Source organism: Onychomys torridus, chromosome 2, assembly GCF_903995425.1.
Source record: "Onychomys torridus chromosome 2, mOncTor1.1, whole genome shotgun sequence".
In the NCBI taxonomy this organism is placed as follows: domain Eukaryota; kingdom Metazoa; phylum Chordata; class Mammalia; order Rodentia; family Cricetidae; genus Onychomys; species Onychomys torridus.
Window position 1 is genome coordinate 80,232,708 of NC_050444.1, and position 21,355 is coordinate 80,254,062.

The 21,355-nt window shown below is 40.4% G+C and overlaps 1 protein-coding gene and 1 pseudogene across 2 annotated transcripts in view; one reads left to right on the forward strand and one right to left on the reverse strand.

Annotated features, from left to right (window-relative positions):
- The window catches only part of Kiaa1958 (KIAA1958 ortholog), a 166,322-nt gene that overhangs the window by 123,016 nt on the left and 21,951 nt on the right, over positions 1–21,355 (forward strand). The window lies entirely within an intron of this gene.
- On the reverse strand, positions 110–6,014 carry LOC118577375 (annotated as a pseudogene).

Consider the following 21,355-nt stretch of genomic DNA (forward strand, 5'->3'; position numbering starts at 1 on the left):
CTCTAGTAACAAAATGGAAACAGGGTTACTATCATACAAAATGTTCACTACAGCATGCTGTATGCTCCTGTGCCAAGCCCACCCTCAGCCCCAGATGCTTCCAACTCAACTACTTCCCAGCCTGTTGGGCCTGTCCACGAAGGAGCACATAGATCTTCTCTTTGATCCAGTCTTTGTTGTAAGGCTGATACGTCTGTGTATCAGCTCGGTGAACAAGACAGTTGAGGTCTGCCAGATCATGGATAAAGTCCAACAACTGACCCATACCGTATGTGATGGAGGGGCTGTTGGGATGCATTCTCTGCAGATGCTCTTCGTGCATTTTACAGACACCTTCCATGCACTCATTCACAGACTCACAGTCAGCCTAAGTCCTGCCTTCTGGGCTCTTGGTAGGCTGCACCAGCAAAATGGTGTGAGACACCGCGCCAAACGCTTTTCTGCAGCCGCCGCTAACACCGCCGCCGCCACCGCACACTAAATTTTGTATTTTTATCTAAACAATTCTGAGGATATACCACTACCAGATGCTGTTTTTATTACTTAGATTTTTAACTTATAAAATAATTCCATGCCGTGGCAGAGGTGTGCGGCAGCATTTATCATGGTTATTAGGGCTAATGTGAAATGTTTCATACATAATATATGTCAACTATTAAATATTTATTTCATAATTTTAACTATCTTAGAATTTCCCTGTTGATTCGCTTTCTCTTAAGTTATTGTGTTGTGTTCTGCTTGATACAGGGTTTCTCCACATTGTCCGTCCTCACCCTCATCCCCCAGATCCCGAGTGCTGGGGCTACAGAAAAGCAGCACCATACACAGCTCATTTCCCAAAATTAAAGTGTTACCTGAGCTACAATTATGCCTGCATCTTTTCTGGTGTAGGTTAAGTCTCTGGTTTTTCAGTGGTTCTTAGTATTGGAAACTGGTGTTAATTAACATCCAGAGCCATACTATCGATGAATTTACCAAGATGAAAATTTATGACTACAGAGACAAATATTTATTGACTGTCCAGTCAGTGGGAAGTCTATAAAGATGTATACAGTTCTTCCTGTTCTCAAAGAGAATATAACAGTGCTATAATAGCAGTTTTATTTTTGAGAGCCCAGCCTTTCCCCTCCCCTAATCTCTGTGCTGATCCTATTGTGCATTGTCTTTCACTTTGTACCTCTGCAGTTGCTTAAAATATTCCAATTTGCTGCAGAATGTATCCCACTTCCTGGAGTATTTTTTTAATCATTTTTATTGTGTACACTAGTGTTTCACCTGCATGTATGTTTGTGTGGAGGTGTCGGGTCCCCTGGAAATGAACTTACAGACAGCTGTGAGCCACCATGTGGTTGCTGGGAATTGAACCTGGGTCCTCTGGAAGAGCAGTCGGTACTCTTAACCACTGAGCCATCTCTCCAGCCCTTTGAGTAGTTTATGGAGACTTTTCCTTAGAGCTTCACCCCACATACCCCAAGACAGGGTTTCTCTGTATAGTCCTGGCTGTCCTGGAACTCACTCTGTAGACCTGCCTCTGCCTCCCAGTGCTGGGGTAGTTTTTCTTAAAATTGGTAATACGGTGAAGCCATTTGTACCATCCCTGTGTTCACGTAGGTGCATACACACAGGAAAGTCAGGCTGTATTATGACAGTCATTTGTTAGAGTGTACAGTGTGCCCCTGGACCAGGTGCTTCTCTAAGTTGTCTTTATTAGTAACCATTTTAAATGAACATTGCTGCTCTACTGTAAGGGAGAAAATCGGATGGGTTGTCCCGGTCACAGAGTGAGTGGGTAGGAGCAGTGGTCCCTGAAGGACATCCTGTTCCCACCAAATCCTGTCCTTTACTGTGCCTGCTATTCAGACACTACTCACTTGTGCTCTGGTAATTCTGCAGTAGGCTCTCTGAAGTGACAAGCTGTAGATAAAATCTCTGGTACAAGACAGTCTTTTGAGAAAGGGCTTTGACTGGAGCCTGGGACCCAGCAGTTAGGCTAGGCTGTCCTTTCATAAGCAGAGTGCTAGGGCTGGGATGAAAATCAGCACTCCTTCCTGTCGGACAGGTCTGGGAACCCAGAGTACACTGTAGGTACCACCTTCCAGTCACTGCTGAGTTTCTACTGATAGCAGATAAAGGGGATTGTATCAGTAAACTACCAGCAACTCTGATTTCACCTTTCTAAGCAGAGAAAAGGAAGACAGATTTCTTAAAGTCCAGCGTACCTGAAAATTGACCCGTTGGGTTTGCCAGAACTGAATGAAAGGCCTGATTTGGTATTAAAGATTGTGGTTTCTTAAAAATATGACATTTTAGTGTACTAAATTGAGTTTTAGTGCAAGCCATGATGAATTACAATCAGTATTAGTTAGGTCAGAGTATTGCTATAAAGCCATTGTCTTTGTTGAATTGTGGTATTAGAGGCTACCCCTGGGAAGGACCTAAGAAGCTGTCTCACCCAGTGACTCCTAGGCCTCCTCTGTCCTTTGAGACTGGCTGTGCTGAATGGGCTGATGTTACCTCTGCTCCACAGCCCCCACAGAGATGAGTACCTGGGTCTTACGGTCTCGTAAGGATTAGAGCCAGGAGAACCCAGACACACCTGACTCCTATCCTTACAGAAAAATGTGATAGAATTTAGGGAAGAAATCCCACCTACATAGAAGTAAACCCTGAATTAAATGCGTTTTTCTTCTTTTCCAAATTATATTTTAAACTTCTGTGTATTTGTTTGGGTTTTTAAGACTGGGTCTTGTGGTGTAGCTTTGGCTAGCTAGAACTATGTAGACCAGGTTGGCTTTGAACTCAGAGAGATCTGCCTGCCTCCGCCTCTGCGACTGGAGTGCTGGGATCAAAGGTGTGCACCACTGTCCCAGAATTAACCCTCATGTTTGTTATAGGCTGTTTGAATGTGAAACCTAACTTTTCATTGTATAGGGTTATATCTTGATTTTTAGCCGTGTTTCATTGTAAAATTTGTTAGAATCACTTCTAGTGTGCTTGTTTCCTAACAAATGTCACTCCGCTCGACCCACTTAGAGTTAGTTTTCAACTATAAATGGGGAGGCAAACTACCCACATCTCTTAAGTATTGGATTCAGATCATGGACCAAAGGGAATTCCTGTTTCATTGGGCATTCTCCTGGAAATCAGCTCTACGGTATCCATGTTATTGGTTTGAGATACAATTTGTACTATTTGACAGTTTGAGACATACCTTCAGTCAAAAGGATTACAATTTTATCAACATAATTAAGATTTTCTTAAATGAATTTATTCAGCGGTAAAAAGGGAAAAGCGGTAGGCGGTGATACAGATCTGCAGTAGGGAGATTAGAAATGCAAAGTGGGTTTCCTGTGTTAGCTTGACTTTTCTTCTGGAATTCAAGCATAAGAAATTTCGCAGACACAGTTTTCAAAGTGTGTTTATCAGATCAGTGGAGACAATATCAGATTTTAGGATTTTTAAAGTGCACTGTAGTTGTCTTTTTATGGAATGTCTGACTCGGTATGACACTGGAGTTAGCATTCTTACCATTTTGCATTGATTTCCACGGGGAACTTTGCAAATGCTCTGACCTAGTTTACTCGTTTGTGGTAGGTAGAGTTAGGACGGCATCGGAAATGTAGAACCCTAACAGTTATTGTGCACACAGTGTTTTAGTGGCTGTGGAGTGTCTGTGTTGTTACATTTTATAAGTCACGTACCTTAGAGTACTGTACTATTAATTTATAATTGATTATTTATACTGGGTGTTCATATTTAGTATTAGTCCAGCCAGGTTAACTTTATCTAACTGAACTTTTATACCAGCAATCCATTATGTTACACTTTAAAAATAGCATTTATAACTAAAAAACTTTTGCTTTATAAAGCATTTGTTATGAAAGAAACTTGCCAAAAAACATTACAATTTCTATGCATTATGAGATCTTTGAGTGACTTTTGAGGTTTTGCATGTTGTTCTAGATGCTTGTTCAGAGTTTATAATGTTGCTGTGGAATCGCTAGCCTCCGCTGCTATCATTTCCTAGAGTTAGGCTGTGTGTGTGTGTGTGTGTGTGTGTGTGTGTGTGTGTGTGTGTGTGAGAGACAGAGACAGAGACAGAGACAGACACTTGAGGAAGGAAGTACTTGGTCTAGTCTTTGGAGCCAGCACTTAGTGGCCTCACAAAGGAAATATGATTGTCATGCAGCATTAAACATGGTTCCTGTGTATCATCGTGGCCCAGAGAGCTTGCCTTCCACACGCCTTCGAAAAGAGAAGGCAAGCGTTCTGTTTGGTTTGGGTTTAAGTTCTTTGTCACTGAGCCTTTTTACAGAAGAAGAAAGCCCAGCAGAGTGGCAGTGGAGCAGACCAGTGTCCCTGGCTTGGCTGTTAGGTTGAAGGGTATAGCCGCAGGAGCCTGTGAGGCTCACTTGCTCTCTAGCAGCTCAGCGTGGCTTACTGTTAGAACTGCATCTATAAGAAAACTAGTAATTTAGGGGCTGGAGAGATGGCTCGGTGGTTAGAGCATGTACTGCTCCTCCAGAGGACCCTAGTTCTGTTCCCAGCTACTACATCTGGTATCTGTAATTCTAGCTCCAGGCCACAACATCTGCACAGACTTACACATAATAATTTTTAAAAAACAGACCAAAAGAAGAATAGTTAATGATTTAATTTATACCTTACAGTTCCTAATGTCAGCTTTTGTATCCAGTATTTACTTAGGTCTGTGGAGTGTATTTAGTATGCCCATCCGGTCTTTCATGGCCGTCTGTCCAGTTCAGTGCCTGGTGTTTCCCGCTTGCCTCAGTGCTTCCACACACTCTGACGACAGATTAACTCTGTCTCCTGTGCTTGGTCAAAATTCAGCACGAAGAACATATCATTATAATAGTATTTATTCTTTCACAGCGGAGGTTAAAGTATCATGAAATATTAAGTAAAGAAGGCTGCTTCCTAAAGAGCCTTTTCACACCAGCATGCCAAAATTCCCCACTTAGTACTGGGTTTCCTCCTGTCAGCTCAACAGATAATAATTATAAGATCCCTTTAATGAAAGGATAATCCCTGGAGGTAGATTCAGGCTTTTTGTGTGACTACCAGAGGCATAGTGACAGCCAGTGCTGTGTTTGGACACATGGGTGCTGAAATTACTGATTTAATTCTAACATTATTAAAACTAATTCCTCAAGGCCACGGTCACTTCTCTGTTCAGAGCGGTGGCTCTCAACCTGTGGGTTGCAGCCCCTTTGGAGGGTTGAGTGGCCCTTTTCCAGGGGTCACATAGCCTGCATATCAGCTATTTACATTACATTTTATAACAGTAGCAAAATTACAGTTATGAAGCAGCAAGGAAAATCATTTTGTGGTTGGGGTCCCCACAGCATGAGGAATTGTATTAGAGGGTCACAGTGTTAGGCAGGTTGAGAGGCAGAGAAAGGCAGATTTAACTGTGAGTATCCCTGCCAGATGTGCTTTAAGCGTCCAGGCCTCCATGTGGTGCCGAAGCAGTAAGAGGAAACTGAGTTCTGTGAGGTGTAAGCAGCTCTCATCACCCAGCCCCAGAACCACACTGAGCATTTCTTGATTTCTGTCCTGGGAGATTTCAGACACCAAAGACTGTGCATAGTAGGTCCAATGATGGAGTCTCTCTCAGTTAGCAGTGGGCATTTATTTTCAGATTTATTTTCCACCCTTGGATCTTGTGTTTTGAATCTCTCTCTCCAAGGCCTTTATGTCTAGAGCAATTTTTTGAACAAATAGAATAAATACTTGGTAGGTTTTTAATTTATAGTTTCCATTTCCCCATGTAAACATTCAATGCTAAAATTGGACATGTAGTTGCCAGATCAGCCTCGTGGTGAGTGATCATTTCCCTCTCTGGGTGGTAATATAAACGTTAAAGTCCCATTGACCTGAAGGCTGTTGAAGAGAATGGCTGCCATACTTGAATCGACCAGAATCAGTATGTGGCCCAGCTGGCCACTACAAGAAGACTTGATGTGCTTTCGTGGAATGGAGGCTAGGGTCATCTTCAGTGAGGTCCTTTGTTTTGTTATAAATCGTAGAAGTGTGTATACTTGTCTTCCATCACTGAGGACTTAGGGGATAAAAAGACAGATTTATCATTTCAGTCCCTATGGCTGAAGACCGGGCATCTGTTTGGAAATGCTGTAAACCACAACTAATATGCTTAGGGGGAAATTTTCATGAAACCACAGAGGGCTGTGCTGTCCTTTTAGGATGTACTTACTTGCCCAGGTTGGTAGGTTGTCATCTTTCTGTGTGTTTTCTAGACACTTGGCTTCTAGATGATTGATGTGGAAAAAGGCACCTGTGTGTCTGCCTCACTCAAGTCATAATTGAAAACCTCTTTTTAAAGCTGCTACAATTCCAACTTGGGAAAGGAAGAAGAAGAAGAGTGTGGATTAAAATGAAAGAAACTGTGAGAATGTGTCAGCTGCTCCTGCCTGTCGATGTTTGTAATATAGACCGTTTGGTTACTAAGAGTATGTGGTACTGGTTTCATTTTTATTTCGCTACTCACTGACCTTTTACACTAAGATGTTTCATTTATATCAGCTCACTGTTTTTGCTTCATAACTGTCTGTGCACTTGTGCTTTAAATAAAGCTCTAGTTTTGTGTCCATCACGTGTATAGTGTTTGCTCTAATGTAGTGAGATTTTCTGTTGTTTTTTTCTATTTGTTGATAACAGCCTAAGATTTACAGAAATAAGCAGTCCAATAAACTCTAACAGCCTAAGATTTACAGAAATAAGCAGTCCAATAAACTCTAACAGCCTAAGATTTACAGAAATAAGCAGTCCAATAAACTCAGCCCGTGTGTGTCAGTAGTGTCTCTAGTTAGAGCCTGCTCTGTCATTGTGTCCTTTCTGTTTTGGGCATGATGACCAAGTTTCAGCTAATAAATTATTTTCTGCAAAGATAGCTGTTTTTGTAACTCTACCAATTTAAAAAGCAGGCCACAATTTGGGGGGAAAGTCAAATTGTTGGTCTGGTGGCCTGCATTGGACCCTGGGATATTGACAGTATGTACAAAGCCAGGCACTCCATATCTTAACCCTGAAGGGGACAGCCCTGGAAAAGGAAGCATTTATGTACACAGCTATTACACAACTTTGTAAGGTAATAAAATTCTTGAGTAATGGATCTGTAGCTGGTTAATTCACAGGCTTTCTGTAGCCCTGGGCCTACTTAGGGAGCAGAATGCTCTGCACTGATAATTAGCTGTGGGCTGTTTGATTTACTTATTTACATACTTACTGTGGTGTGTGTGTGTGTGTGTGTGTGTGTGTGTGCGTGTGTGTGTGCGCGCTCGCAGAGGCCAGTGGTCAAAGTCAAGTGCTTGTCTGTGTAACTTTTGAGACAGGATCTCTCAGTGAACCAGGAGCTCAACATTTTAGCTCAGTCCCTGGCCACTGGGCCCTCGGGGTCCCTTTGCCTCTGACCTCCAACACTAGCCACCGAAACAGGCTTTGACAGGTCCTCTTGCTTGTGCAGCTCTCGTTTGTTTCCATTTCTGAGGAGGTGTGTAGCCGAGGCTGGTCTCGGTTTGTTACATAGCGGAAGGTGGACTCGAACAACTGATCCTCTAGAATCCACCTCCCATGTGTTGGGATCATGGGTGTGTGACAGCACCTCTGTTTGCTGTCTGTATAGACACCTCTGTGAACCTTTTTCCTTTACTCCCAGGGGGATTCAATGCTTTTCAAATAAATACAAAGTTATGCTGATCTACATACATAAAGGCAGGCTGGAGAGATGATCCAGAAGTTAACAGCTCATGCTGCCAAAGGACCCGCATTTGTTTCCCAGCACCCATATAGCTCATAACTGCCTTTAACTCCAGTCCCAGAGGATCTGACACCCCTTCTGGGCTCTGCAGGCACCAGGCACATACACGGTACACAGACATATATGCAGGTAAAGCACCCACACACATTAAAAAATATATACTTTAAAGCTAGGTATGGTGACGCACGCCTTTAGTCCCAGCACTCAGAAGGCAGAGGCAGGTGGATCTCTGTGAGTTCGAGGCCAGCCTGGTCTACAGAGAAACCCTGTCTCGCAAAATAAAACAATTTTTTTCTCTTAAATATCTGTCAGGTCCTAGTTTTCTTTATTTTCAGAAAAGTGCTTTTAGTCAGATGGGGTTCTCTATGTGTTGTTTATCACATTTGGCATATTCGACATTGTTCTTTGAACAAAACAAAAATGATTCCCTGATGCTTAATCTCAGGCATCTTTGTTGGGATACTAAACTGATCTAATAATAAAAAGCGTTAGGAGCTAGAGAGACAGACAGCTCAGTAGTTAAGCGTATGTGATGCTCTAATGGAGGACCTAAGAACAGTTCCAAGCATCCATGTCAGGTGGCTCATAACTTCGTTCCAGGGGATTTCACACCCCTAACTTCTGAGGGCACCTGGGCACATTCCCCATCCCAAACACGTGTGATTAAGAATAAAATAAAGCTTTAAAAATACCTGAAAATTGTATGACTACTCACAACCAATTTGCTGAAATGTAAACCTACTTCACATATGAATAATTCACCAGTCTTCTCGGATGAATATTCCAAATGGAGATGGCTGTATCATTGGAACAGCAATGGATGGAGTAACTATAAGTATTATGCCCGTGTTTTCATAGTATTTCAGGAAACATGAAACCCATCTTTAAATATGTTTACAAGTTGGTATTTATGATGAGTCTTAACTTTGCTTATGGGGAAAGAATATTAGGATTCAAGTTGACTCCGGTACAAGTCATAAAATTGTTTCTATTTTAAAATTCATTCATAATCATTGTAAAAAGGATTTTATTTAACTAAAATGGTTAATATGTATAAAATAATGTTAGTTAAAAGTTTTGAAAGCAAACACTGAAAATGGCAAGCATTCAGAGCTAACTTGTTTTTACGTGGAAGTGAGACCAGCGTTTGCTTTATTTAACATTCTAGTGCCTTACGACTGGAATAGCGATGAACAGCCATTGCAATAAGGAGCGGGCAGTAATAGATAGGGTACTGGAAAGAGGACTCTTAGAAACTGCTACACAGATACGACTTCTGTCTCAGTCTTACTTGGGGTGTGGGTGTTCTGCCATAAACCACGAGGGCTGGAGATTGTAGACCCGTGAGAAAGCACCTACTTTAAGGTGCCGAGCCTACTGTTGGGTCCTAGAGTAGGGGTGGCAGAGGGAGGGAGGTAGATTGAGATTTGGTGTCTCACTTTGCAGCCACTGACAACCTGAAACTTGCTATGTCCATCAGGCTGGCCTTGAACTCAGAGCTTTGCCTTCCTCTGCCTCCCAAGTGCTGAGATTGGAGGTGTGGAGCTTACTATTTCTAAACAAGTTCTTACTGCTTTGCACAAATGTGCCAAGGTCTGTTTTTAAAATACCTCAATTTAATTGTATTTTTTTTTTTACTTTTATAAATGTGCATTAACTCCTTACGCATATATTTTTGTATCTCTGATAAAATCCCTTAGGAGACATTTTGAAAAGAAAGTCTTAGATCAAATGAAAAAGAAGTTTACTTTTTCCAATAGTTCCAAGTCCTAATGAGTTTTACAATGTACAAAAATAATATATTCATACTTACTGCGGGACTGAAAGTACTATGGAACAAATACCTAACATGGTACGCATCCTTAGAACTTTCAAAATGAAGTTATGAATAGACAATTTAAGTTTTATTTTCTTGTTAAAATGGCGTCAGGCTACACATCTTCCATTTTCCTTTTTTACTTAATGTGTTGTGGACTGGTTTTCATTCCCTTGTAAAAACGTAGCACAACTTTTAATGATAGCCTATACATATGCACTAGTTCATCTTTTCTCCACTCAGGAGTTTTGGTAGACATCTTTGTCGTTGCCTGCTTATTTCTCCACTTAGCCAAAATGGCTCACAGAGTATGAGCGCAGACGTCATGGAGCAGTGGCCAAGAATGCAGCTTCTTCCCCATACTCTGCCCCCATTTAGATGGAGGCTTTTTAAAGTGGAGTCCATCTTGTTTCCATTTTAGTGTCTGACTGTTATTAATGTGTTTCAATATTTGTGTTTCTGCTGTGAATAATTGTCTGTCATTCTGAGACCGTTTTCTAGTGAGTTATCTTTTCCTCATTGATTTCTAGAAGCGGTTCCTAGGTCCCCACTACACATCTTTTTTTAACCGTTTGACCTACTGGCTTTTAAGATTCCCTCAGTGACGATGACTGCTCTGTTTCTGTGTTTTGGGGGTTCTGTCAGTGGACAAAGGCTGTACTTCTCACTCCCCAAATTATGCAGATCATCTCCTTTGGGAAAACAGCTTTTTTCTTTTTTTTAAAGAACCATTTAGAAATGTGTGTGGTAAAATATGAATCAATTTATTTCTTTTTTTTTTCTGACTTGACAACCAATTAATTGGAATAAACTGTTTCCTGACGAGCTCATCCTTTGTCCTCCAGTAAGAATTTGAGTCTTGCCGGGCAGTGGTGGTGCATGCCTTTAATCCCAGCACTCGGGAGGCAGAGACAGGCGGATCTCTGTGAGTTTGAGGCCAGCCTGGGCTACCAAGTGAGTTCCAGGAAAGGCGCAAAGCTACACAGGGAAACCCTGTCTCGGAAAACCAAAAAACAAAAACAAAACAAACAAACAAACAAAAAGAATGAGTCTGTTTCCTTACTAATACTAATAAGTGACTGTTTATCACATTTAGTTTTTGAAAGTTTTTTGTTTATTGTTTGTTTTTCAAACCAGGGTCTCTATGTGCCCCTGGCTATCTTGGAACTCACTCTGTAGACCAGGCTGGGCTTGAACTCAGAGATCCTCCTGCCTCTGCCTCCCTAGTGCTGGGATCAAAGGCATGAGCTACCACCCAGCTTAGTTTATCACATTCTTAGTTTATCACACATTTATATTTTAGGACCAGGCCTCCCAGTTATTATTTTTATAACTGCCTTTTTAAAATTAATTTAACAAAAAAAATTTATCTACTCTCTCTACTAAGCTTTAAAATTAGCCTATCCAGTATCCCAAAAAGAGAATTTGGGTTAGAATTATATTTAATTAAAGATTACTTGAAGCCAGGCCATCGTGGCACATGCCTTTAATCCCAGCACTTGGTAGGCAGAGCCAGGCAGATCTCTGTGAGTTCAAGGCCAGCCTGGTCTAGAGCACAAGATCCAGGACAGGCTCCAAAACTTTATAGAGAAATCTTGTATCTAAAAACCAAAAAAAAAAAAAAAAAAGATTGCTTGAATAAATTAAATACCTAATTGGCCCCTCCATCCACATTTATGGTATATAACTTGTTATCCAGAAGGTATTTAATTTTAAGTAGTTTTGGATTGTTTTCTTACTGAATTACACAGACAAATACACAATTCGTTAGTATATAGTTTAATTGATTTTTCTGAAGCAAACACTATCACAGCTCCCGCCCAGAGGAATAAGAGCATTACCTGAGGGCTGGAGAGGTGGCTCAGAGGTTAAGAGCACTGTTTGCTCTTCTTAAAGGTCCTGAGTTCAATTCCTAGCACCCACATGGTGGCTCACAATCATCTGTCATGAGAACTGGCGCCTACTTCTGGCCTTCAGAATAATAAATAAATAAATCTTTTTTTTTTTTTTTTTTTAAAGAGCGTTACCTGAACCTGGAAGTTTCTCTTTTGCTGTCCCTGTTGTTACCTCCCAGGCTACTACTACATGGCCATGGAGTCCTTTTGTGTTTTTGAATTATATGAGTCATCTTTGCAGTAGACTGCCTTCTTTTCCTTAATATTAGGTTTGTGGGATTCACTCATGATTTGCACATAGTTCATTCCTCACTATTGTTATATGATAATTTATTGTTCAGTATTTTCTAATTTTACATGCAGTTGGTATGTTACGGACAAAGGACAGCCTCCAGTTTAGGGCCGTTTACTACACTGTTAGACTTGCATAGACATTCATCTATGCCTTGTGACACATATGCATACACTTGTGTTTGCTGTGTATGTCCCTCCCGGGGATGTGGAATCACGGATAACGTAATAGATGGATGTTCAACATCATCAGATCCTGTGATTTAGTACCAAAAGTGACCATGGCCGTATTCTTGCACCAGCAAAGTGTTCTTTATTGAAACCTGATATTTCTTTTTTGCAGATGTTTTGTTCAGTGAATGTTAGTGCAGGAATCCTAGATTATTACTAATTTTATATGAGGCTCATTAAAGTCTTGTCCTTTTTTATGTGTGTGTGCTACTGCAGTGTATGTTTGTATATGTAATACCCTTAGAGGTCAAAAATGGGCATCAGATCCCCTGGAACTGGAGTTACATGTGGTTGTGAACTGCCTGGTGGGTGCTGGGAACAGAACCTGGGTCCTCCACAGGCACAGTCAGGGCTTTGCACTGGTGATTCGTCTCTCCAGCCCCCAAGATTGTCTATTTTTAGAAAACTCTGTTTTCTCATTGATTTGTCAGATAAATTCAGGGTCAATGTCTTTCCCCATTATGTGGCTTGCCCTTTTCATTCCTTAATGATGCTTTTGTGGTCTGTGTGTGTGTGTGTGTGTTTACTCTTAATTTTCATGCAATCCAACTTCTCAGTCTTTAGTATTGATTCTGATGTACAGTTTAAAGATATCTGGCTACTCCAAGGTCATAGAGCTGAAATTGTTTTGTTGTGTTTTGACTTTTGAGACAAGGCCTTATGTACCAGGCTGGTCTTGAACTCACTATATAGGTTACAGCTTGGTTCATTTGGGATTGTTTTATTGTTCTTGTTTATGGTATGAGGTAGGAATTCAGTTTCCTTGGGATTTTTTTTTTTAATATTGGGATTTGTTTTGTTTTGTTTTGTTTTTTGAGACAGGGTTTCTCTGTGTAGCTTTGCGCCTTTCCTGGAACTCACTTGGTAGACCAGGCTGGCCTCAAACTCACAGAGATCTGCCTGGCTCTGCCTCCCGAGTGCTGGGATTAAAGGCGTGTGCCACCACTGCCCGGCATTTTTTTTTTTTTAAGCACTTAAATCTTTTACTTTTTACTTTTAAATTTTTCTTAGATTTTTTTATTTTTTGTGTATGAGCATTCTGCCTGTATGTATGCCTGTGTATCATGTGCATGTTTGATTCCCAGGGAGGTCAGAAGAGTGAATCAAATGTCCTGGGACTAGAGTTCCAGATGGTTTGAGCCACCATGTGGGTACTAGGAATTGAACGCTGGGTCCTCTCCAAGAATAAATGCTCTTAACTGCGGAGCTGTCTCTCCAATTCAGAATAAAAATAAATCTGGATGTGGTGGTGCACACCTTAGACACAGCAATTGGTAAGCAGAGGCAGGTGGATGTCTGTTTCAAGCCAGCCAGAGCTTCTCAATGAGAGTCTGTCTTAAAAAAAAAAAAAAAAAAGTGGACAAGTCATTACTTGTTCCCTAAAGTTGGAGTAATTTGCTAGTAAAATTCATCTGAATCTGAAGATTTCTTTCAGGGTATTTTACTTTAAGTCCAATTTCTGTAAACTGTAGAAGACTGTTTTAACTTTATAATTTTTTAGTATGTTTAGGTAAGTAGTGACTTCATGGCATTTGTTTTTTATTCAGTTTCCAGGTCTACTGGCTTCAAGTTGTTTATGATACTTTCTTTTTTTCTCTGTTTGTACTGCCTGGTTTTGTGTGTCAACTTGACACAAGCTAGAGTCATCAGAGAGGAAGGAGCCTCAGGTGAGGGAATGTTTCCATGAGATCCAGCTGTAAGATGTTTTCTCAATTAGTGATCAGTGGGGGAGGGCACAGCCCTTTTGGGTATGCCATCCCTGGGTTGCTGGTCCTGGGGTTTTTCCTGAGATTGTGTCCCCCACAATAGTTGATACCATTGCTGTTGTGGCCAGGACATGCCATCACACTCATGTCTGGAGCCTGAATCAGCCAGTTGCTAGCTCATGGCTTCAGCAGTACACTTCTTGTACAGTGAAGATTCCTGGTAAATATCTGATGAGTGTATGAAGCTATTGAGATGTTTGGTGCTATTTCCGAGTCTATAAAACAGGTATAATCATGTACTTGGTTACTGATTACACACAGGCTTTAAAAATTGGCACATAGTAGGTTTCCATTGATGTTAGATGTGGGTACCAGGCTTTTTCTTTTGTGCTACCAACCAGCTCCCAAATCATGACACAGAGACTTCTTATTAGTTATGAATGCTCAGCCTAGCTTGGGCTTGCTTCTGGCTAGCCCTTTTAACTTAAATTAGCCTTTAAATTATCTACCTTTTGCCCAGGGCTTTTTACTTTCTTCCTTCTGTGTATCTGATTTCCACTGCTTCATGTCTGCTGACTGTGGCTGCCTGTCTTCTCTCCTCCTCCTCCTCTCATTCTTCCTTCTAGTTATTCTCTCTCCCACCAGCCCCACCTATCCCTCTCCTGCCTAGCTACTGGCCATGCAGCTTTTTATTAGACGATCAGATGCCTTAGGCAGGCAAGGTGAAACAGTAACACCTCTTTTCATAATTAAGCAAATGCAGCAAAAACAAATGTAACACACCTTTGCACAGTTAAAGTAATAGCCCATACCAGATATGCTAATAACTTTTACATAAATCTTATTAATATCAAGAAAGTCCTGCAAATACTGAGGTTAGGTAGGTTTGTGGAAGAGGTGAGGGGACTAAGGTGCTTCAGACAGCATGTGCTCAGTGTTGCTCATCCCTCCCAATACCTGTGCTTGGTAAAGCAGTTTGTGCCTTCCACAGTGTGGGCAGGATCAAGTTAACAAAAGTGATGTCACAGTTTTCAGGAGCATAGAAACCAATACCATTAGAACACACACCTAAGGAATGAGAAGGCAGATGTGAAACATCTGAAATGGAGGTGCTAATATGCAGAAAGCTTCTCTAGAAGTAAGGTTGAAATTGATAAGAGTGTATTGAGGGGCCAGAAAGATGGTTCAGTGGTCAGGAGCATGAGCTGCTCTTTAGAGGACCTAGGTTCGATTCCCAGCATCCATATGGCAGCTCACAACCATCTGTAACTCCTGTCCCAGGATATCTGATTCCTTCTTCTGGCCTCCATGGGCACCAGGCACACACATGGTACAAAGACATACTTGCAGACAAGACACCCATACACATAAAAATAAATATTTTTTAAGTATGTTGATTAACTCAAGGACATTTCTCAGCTCTGTTGTGGGTAGGGGTTGGTTCTCCTGCATGCTGGAGGATTCTGATTCCCCGGGATGCTCGGAGTAAGGAACAGAGGAGATCCTCAGTGGGCACCTTGAAAACCAAGATAGGTTAGGTGACGTGAAACCAATCACAGACTGCACTAACTTATAATTTTTTGGTCTCTCTGAGACCTAGCCAGTTTCTGTTTGAATTTACGTTCCTCAGAGGGACACTTGGTTTTATCAGGCTCCAGAGTGTAAGGAAAGGCCAGCTAATGGTTACGGATTTGGTTTTCTTTTTGGCAATTTAAACTGTTTTCCCTTCTGAAAGTAAGCCTGCCCTCAGATCCCTCTTTTTCCCTAATACTGCTTCCATTTGGTCTTCTATTCTGATTTGAAACTCATTTATGGTTTGTGTAATCAGGCTTAAATCAATACAACCCTCCTTCATATGCCCATGTGTGTGGGCGTGGGAGTATGAGTGTCTACGTGTAGATGTAACCCGCTTGTTAAATAAGAAACACAGAACCAATTGCAGAGTTACAAGCCACAAGGTCAGAGCAAGAGCAGAAAACCTTACCCTTCACTGCTTCTTCGGTTCCTCCTCTCCGCAAGAGACCTACCTCTGTGTGTCCTATCTTTTTTATAGATTTTCTGTTCTGTTTTCTCATTGGTTGTAAACCCAGCCACATGACCTCCTCGTCACTGCCTGTTTGTACAGACCTCCAGGTCTTCTATGGTTGGTATTGAGATTAAAGGCATGTGTCTGCCATGCTGGCTGTGTCCTTGAACACAGAGATCTACCTAGCTCTGCCTCCCAAGTGCTGGGATTAAAGGCGTGCACCACTACTGCTCAGCTTCTGCTCTGGCTTGCTCTGACCTCAAGGCAACTTCATTAACATACAAATAAAATATCACTATATCTACGCATCATTACTTCCGGGAAGGGATTAGGAGGCATATAGCTCTATATAATTTAAGGTTGCTCCTGATGGCACACAATTAATTTGACGCTGTATTAACAGAGAGATAACAAGTCTTTGTGTACTGAAATGAGTAACCTTCCCTTTCCTGTGCCATCCTCCCTTTTCCATAACCATCTTTCCCTTTCCCGTCCTCCCTTTCCTGTACCACCTCTCTTTCCTGTACCTCCTCTCTTTCCTGTACCACCTCCCTTTCCCGTAACTGTCCTCCCTTTTCTGTATCTCTTCCCTTTCCTGTACCTCCTCCCTTTCCTGTAACCATCCTCTATTGGTGAAATTATTAAGGCCACTCCACATAGTTAAAAGGGTTTATTTTGTGGGGTAACTTACAAATGAAGGGATAGGTTGCAGGGTCTGGGAAAGGTATGGCGCAGTCCGGCAGTGTTCTCTGGAGAACTCTGCTTGGTCTACCTCCAGCGTCCAGAGTTCTGGAACCAAGAGAAGCCTCTCCTCTCGATCCTGGGTCTTCAGCCTCCTTGTGGGCGTGACCATTACCGAAGCCTCAGTGGGGGTTGGAACTTCCAGGCCAAGGCTAGGGAGGCTACCCACTACATCTCCCCCTTTTATCTAAATAAGAAGGTTCTAACCTAATACAAGACTATATACAAAGAAATGGTTATCAAATATTGTCCAGGAATATTGAGGGATAATGACCTAGATAAGTTGGAATTACAATAAATGCAAACAATATCAAGCAAAAAACACATACTAAAATCCAGGGAAGTCTAGAGTGGTAGGTGGCATGTTACAAAGATCATACCAAAAGGTGTCCTATCCTAAAGAACCTGAGTCTACTGAGTCTAATACTTAATATATTCTATCTAAGATAATATATATATCTAAGTTGTAACTGTAACTGTTAGTCTTCAACCTCATCAAAGACCTGAGAAAGAATATAATAATACCTGAGAAATGGGAGAAGGATGCAAGCAACTTTCGGGAGTCTTGCAAGAGTAGATAGAGACAGCTGGCAGCCTGGACAGTCACCTAATGTTTCTCAACATCGTTGGTGCATTCAAATTAGCTACAGGCCTAGAGTATCTGACAGGCCATTTTCAGAAGCAAGAATTCTGAAAGACCATTTTACCTTGTCTTGGCAAAGTATAGTGGTCGCTTTCCTTGTGTCCCGCTTGTCCAGAAAGGGCAGCATTCGTACTGTCAGAAGTTGAGGCAAGGGCAGTTCTTTGCCCAGTAGGCCACATTTTGTGACAAGAAGACAAACTTCCAAATAGAAATGTCTTAGAAGCCCAACATTCTCTCGAGATCAAATTGGTGCTGCCAGGAGCAATTGTGTCTCATGTCAACAGAATTCTAAGTTATTTAAATGCCATATCCTCTAGGTCTATGAAGTGTTTGAAGATTACCTGTCCATCAAACCTATGTATTTATAAATCTGGATAACCTATCTAACATAATTATAGAGATGACAAGCATAGGTGACAATAAACCTGTAAGTCTTATCTACCTAAACAACCTAAGGACTAAGGCTTCATGTAAACAAGGCAAACAGTTTGTAAGCAAATGTACAGTAAAAGGACAATGACTTTAAAATTGTGATAATACACAAAATATCTTTAACAGAGGTAGGAATGTATAGTGCAATATGCAACATGAAAATAATCCTAAATATATATCAGTATACATAATATCTTAAACAGAAGTAGAACATACATACAGTATGACAGATATAAATTTACATTTGTATCAACATACAAATAATTCAGATAAGAGTAAAAATATGTGTACATTATAGCAAATAGCTCTGTATTTGTATCAACATACAAATTATCTTAAATAGGAATATAAAAAGTTTATATTTGTATCAACATATAAGAATTCATAACAGTGAAAATTACAGTGCAAATTATCTAAGGTTGCTATTTTACTAAATTTGTTTACTAATGTATATGATAGTCTACCATAATATCTTATACCTATCCATTCCATTTCTTCTTTTCCCCTCTTTTTTTTTTTTGAGACATATTTTCTTTCCTTAAGGAGAGTACTGAGTTTAACAGTTTCTTCCACCCCCAACCCTAGAACCATCATCCATAACCCTGAGAAATATGAAACCTTAGGGAGAAGGGGCGTCGTTTTCTTAGAACTGCTTCCTGCTGTTTAGGGGGCGATGGTATCTCTGTTGGGTATTGTGAGAAAGCACAGATAGTTAAATCACAGTTATACTAACTGTAGATTCTGCAGCAACTCTCAGAGTAATGAGGTAAGATTGTCTGAAATTCTGGCAAGAAGTGTAGTAGGATGATGATTACCATCATCTGGACTTGGTAGAGTTGTTGTTGTTGGGGCCCCATCTTCCTTCTGGAGACTTCAGATATTGGTATTGGAAAAACTTATTTTTTATCAGAATGGAAGGTTTGGATTTAAAGATGATGTGACATGTAAGAAAGGATTCCAAGAAATCAAGAGTAAGCAAGGAGAGAATTAGAATCTTGAAGACAATGGTCCCTTATAATTGGTTTCCTTCTGTCTCACATCAGAGGGCTCTTCTGATATGGGACTGAAGAATCTCTCAACCTTTTCTTTTATCAATATGCTTGGGTTTAGAGAAGGAGTGAGCCAATTCCATCTCCAAAGCCAGCTTGGTTTATAATTAAATTGGAACCATAAATACTCTAGATTGATAGAGATATAGATGTTAGACAGTGATCTCTTACCCCGTGTAGATTGGAACCAATAGATTCTTTCTTTCTGCTGTAAACATCCAGATATCCAAGGCCTTATGATTTCTGAAAGATGGGTATTTCCATTATCCTGGAAAGACAAAAACAGAACCTTGCCCCAACCTTTGATTGTTAAATTTTTCTTAGAACTTGAAGAGATGTCACATTGGTGGATGATCTTTTACTTCTCCTCATCAAGGGGTTTCTCCTGTTCGAATCGAATTTTTATTAATTTTGTTGGTATCCATAGCTTTTCTTCTCCTATGGAAACAAAAGCAAAACCCCTTCCCCAACGTAGGACATATCCAGGTTTTCATTCTGAGGTCAAAACATCTTTGAAATAAACTGGTTGGTTTAGCTCAGGAGTTTTCTCTGCTGTCCAGTGTCTCTCCACAGCTGTTGTTCCTTTCTCATCAGCATTGAGAAAATTCAAGGTTAGTAAAGCACTATGCAATCTATTTCTAGGAGTCATTGTTACCTGTTGCTGTTTATTTAGCATATCCTTTAATTTTTGATTGGATCTTTCTATGACTGCTTGGCCTGTGGGATTGTGTGGTATACCTGTAACATGTTTTATATTATAATAAGCAAAGAACTGTCTCATTTTATTGGAGACATATGCTGGGGCATTGTCTGTCTTAATTTGTACAGGTATTTCCATGATGGCCATAACTTCTAATAGGTGTGTAATCACAGAATCAGCCTTTTCAGAACTCATAGGAGTTGCCCACTGAAATCCTGAATAGGTGTCAATGGTATGGTGTACATACTTTAATCTTCCAAATTCTGCAAAATGAAACACATCCATCTGCCAAATTTCATTTCTTTGTATACCTTTTGGATTGCTCCCTGCAGGTAATGGAGTTTGGTTATAGAAGGAACAAGTAGGACATTTTTTCACAATATCCTCAGCTTGTTGCCAAATAATGGAGAAATCCTTCTTCAAACATTTACTATTTATATGGTGTTTCTTATGAAATTCTGAGGCTTCTAGCATATTACCTATTAGTAACTGATCAATCTCATCATTACCTTGTGCTAGAGGTCCTGGCAGCCCTGTATGGGATCTGATATGTGATATATATATCACGTTCCATTTTTCTGATGATTTCCTGCAATTGTATGAATAATGAAGTTAATTCTGTATTATCAGGAATAAATTCAGTAGTTTCAATATGTAAAACAACTCTCTCTGCATATTGAGAGTCAGTGACTATATTGAGGGGGTTCTGTGAAGTCCATCAGTACCCTAAGAATGGCATACAGTTCTGCCTTTTGTACAGAGCTGTATGGACTTTGTACCACTTTACTTAAGTCTCCTGATTTGTATCCTGCTTTCCCTGATTTATTTGCATCAGTATAGAATGTGAGGACTCCAGAAATTGGCATGTGTCATACGAGGTGAGGAAGGACCCATTCAGTCTTGCTTTTGGGATAATGGTTGTTAATCTCTCCCAAAAAGTTACTGCAGGCTCTCTGCCAGTATTCATTATCTTTCCATAGTGACAAAATTTCCTCATTAGTTAAAGGTACTACAATTTCCGTTGGGTCCATTCCTATCAACTGGCGAAGTCTTAATTTACCTTTTTGAATTAAATCAGAGATCTTTTCTATATAAGTCTTTAATTTCTTATTTTATCTTCCCTCTGCATCAAAATACCTGTGGGGGAATGTCTGGAGGGGAATATGACAAGAATGCATTTAAGTTCTGGATCCACATGATCCACATGTGCTTCTCGAATTGTCTTTTCTATTAGAGCCAATTCCTTCTCAGCTTCAGCTGATAATTCTCTAGGACTATTTAATTCTTTGTCCCCTTCTAGAGTAGTAGCCAAATTTTGTAGTCCATCTTTGGGTATTCCCATGATACCCAATAAGTTAGAAATGCTTCCTAACAACTTTTGAAAATCATTAAGAGTCTTCAATCGATCTCTCCTCAGTTGTACCTTTTGGGGTCTAATTTTTTGTAGCTCTATCTTATATCCTAAGTAATTAATAGAATCTCCTCTTTGTATTTTTTCGGGAGCAATTTGCAGTCCCCAGCGAGGCAGAACTTTTTTTACTTCTTCAAACATGCTTTCTAATGTGTCTAATTTTGAATCAGCTAATAGGATATCATCCATATAGTGATAAATTATGGATTGTGGAAATTTTACACGAATTATCTCCAATGGTTTTTGCACAAAGTTTTGGCATAAGATAGGGCTGTTTAACATTCCCTGTGGGAGGACCTTCCATTGATATCTCTTGACTGGCTGAGAATTGTTATAATTAGGAACTGTGAAGGCAAATTTTTCTCTATCATTTTCTTGTAAGGGTATGGTAAATAAGCAGTCTTTTAAGTCAATAACTATTATAGGCCATTCTTTGGGTAGCAGAGAGGGCAAGGGCATCCAAGTCTGTAGGGAGCCCATCGGCTGAATTACTTTATTAATAACTCTCAGATCTGTCAGCAGTCTCCAATTACCAGACTTTTTTTTAATAACAAATACAGGAGAATTCCAATGGCTGGTAGATTCTTCAATGTGTTGAGCATTTAACTGCTCTTGA